Raw genomic sequence first — 2,500 nt, forward strand, 5'->3', positions numbered from 1 at the left:
AAAACGGGTCATTTTCGTGTCGCCACATTGCATACGAACCGCATGAAACTTCCAGAGGCATTTGCAGCAGGAATGCATGTGCACTCAAAAAAGTGAATATTTCTCACGGATAGACCCCGTGATACGCTAGAAATTGGCGGGGATGTCTCTCTTGTGGCTCACGGGGCTGTTAGGGTGGCACAGAAATCCCTCGGAATGGGAAAACGGGTCATTTTCGTGTCGCCACATTGCATGCGAACCGCATGCAACTTCCAGAGGCATTTGCAGCAGAAATGCATGTGCAGTCAAAAAAAAATTGATATTTTTCACGGATAGACCCCGTGAAACGCTAGAAATTGGCGGGGATGTGTCTCTTGTGGCTCACGGGGCTGTTCGGGTCGCACAGAAATCCCTGGGAATGGGAAAACGGGTCATTTTCGTGTTGCCACATTGCGTACGAACCGCATGAAACTTCCAGAGGCATTTGCAGCAGGAATGCATGTGCACTCAAAAACTTCTATATGTTTCACGGATAGACCCCGTGAAACGCTAGAAATTGGCGGGGATGTGTCTCTTGTGGCTCACGGGGCTGTTAGGGTGGCACAGAACTCCCTCGGAATGGGAAAAGGGGTCATTTTCGTGTTGCCACATTGCATAGGAACGCCATGAAACTTCCAGAGGCATTTGCAGCAGAAAGGCACGTGCACTCAAAAATTTTAATATTTTTCACGCATAGACCCCGTCAAACGCTAGAAGTTGGCGGGGATGTCTCTCTTGTGGCTCACGGGGCTGTTAGGGTCGCACAGAAATGCCTCGGAATGGGAAAACGGGTCATTTTTGTGTGGCCACATTGCATAGGAACGGCATGAAACTTCCAGAGGCATTTGCAGCAGGAATGCATGTGCACTCAAAAACGTCTATATTTTTCACGGATAGACCCCGTGAAACGCTATAAATTGGCGGGGATGTCTCTCTTGTGGCTCACGGGCGCTGTTAGTTAGGGTCGCACAGAAATCCCTCGGAATGGGAAAAGGGGTCATTTTCGTGTTGCCACATTGCGTACGAACGGCATGAAACTTCCAGAGGCATCTGCAGCAGAAATGCATGTGCACTCAAAAACGTCTATATTTTTCACGGATAGACCCCGTGAAACGCTAGAAATTGGCGGGGATGTGTCTCTTGTGGCTCACGGGGCTGTTAGGGTCGCACAGAAATCCCTCGGAATGGGAAAACGGGTCATTTTCGTGTTGCCACAATTGGCATACGAACGGCATGAAACTTCCAGAGGCATTTGCAGCAGAAATGCATGTGCACTCAAAAACGTGAATATTTTTTCACGGATAGACCCCGTCAAACGCTCGAATTTGGCGGGGATGTTTCTCTTGTGGGTCACGGGGCTGTTCGGCTCGCACAGAACTCCCTTGGTCCACCTGATTCGTGCATACAGGCAGCAACTAAAACTCTGTAAACCTGCTGTGAGGACATCTAAACAGTGGACCAGTGAGGCTGTGGAAGATTTGCGGGCGTGCTTAGACTGTACTGACTGGGATATGTTCACGACTGCTACCAATAGTCTGGATGAACTCACAGAGGCTGTGTACATCAGCTTCTGTGAGGACTGCTGTATCCCAACACGTACCAGGGTGAACTTTAACAACAACAAGCCCTGGTTCTCAGCAAAGCTCAAAAGGTTGAGGTTGGAGAAGGAGGAAGCGTTTAGGAGTGGGGATAGAGACAGATTCAAGGAGTCGAAGAACAGGTTTAGCAAAGCGGTGAGAGAGGCTAAACGACTGTACTCAGAGACACTAAAACACCAGTTCTCTACTAACGACGCTGCTTCTGTCTGCCAAAGGGCTCAGGCACATCACCAACTACAAACCCAGAGCGCCCCACACCACTAACGACTCCCGCCTAGCCAACGACCTGAACGAGTTCTACCGTAGATTTGAAAGACAATTGGACTGTCCTGAACCACCCCTTCCCACCCAAGAGGCCCCATCCCCCACCCATACTACAGAAACGACTCTCTCCTTTCAGGAGGGAGAAGTTAATGGGCTTTTCAAGAGGCAGAATCCACGCAAAGCAGCCGGGCCGGACTCTGTCTCTCCAGCCACCCTCAGGCACTGCGCTGGCCAGCTGTCTCCGGTGTTCACCAACATCTTTAACACCTCCCTGGAGACATGCCATGTACCAGCCTGTCTCAAGTCCTCCACCATCATCGCTGTGCCCAAAAAGCTAAGGCCAACAGGACTAAATGATTACAGACCGGTCGCCCTTACATCTGTGGTAATGAAGTCTTTTGAGCGCCTGCTCCTGGCACACCTCAAAGCCATCACAGACCCTCTCCTGGACCCCCTTCAGTTTGCCTACAGAGCCAACAGGTCTGTGGACGACGCAGTTAACATGGCCCTCCACTTCACCCTACAGCATGTGGACGCCCCAGCATCCTACGCCAGGATCCTGTTTGTGGACTTCAGCTCTGCCTTCAACACCATCATCCCTGCCCTGCTTCAGGACAAGC

Source organism: Petromyzon marinus, unplaced genomic scaffold (assembly GCF_048934315.1).
Source record: "Petromyzon marinus isolate PM22_M1 ecotype Great Lakes invasive population unplaced genomic scaffold, UKy_Petmar_22M1.pri1.0 PM_G_Scaffold_137, whole genome shotgun sequence".
Lineage (NCBI taxonomy): Eukaryota > Metazoa > Chordata > Hyperoartia > Petromyzontiformes > Petromyzontidae > Petromyzon > Petromyzon marinus.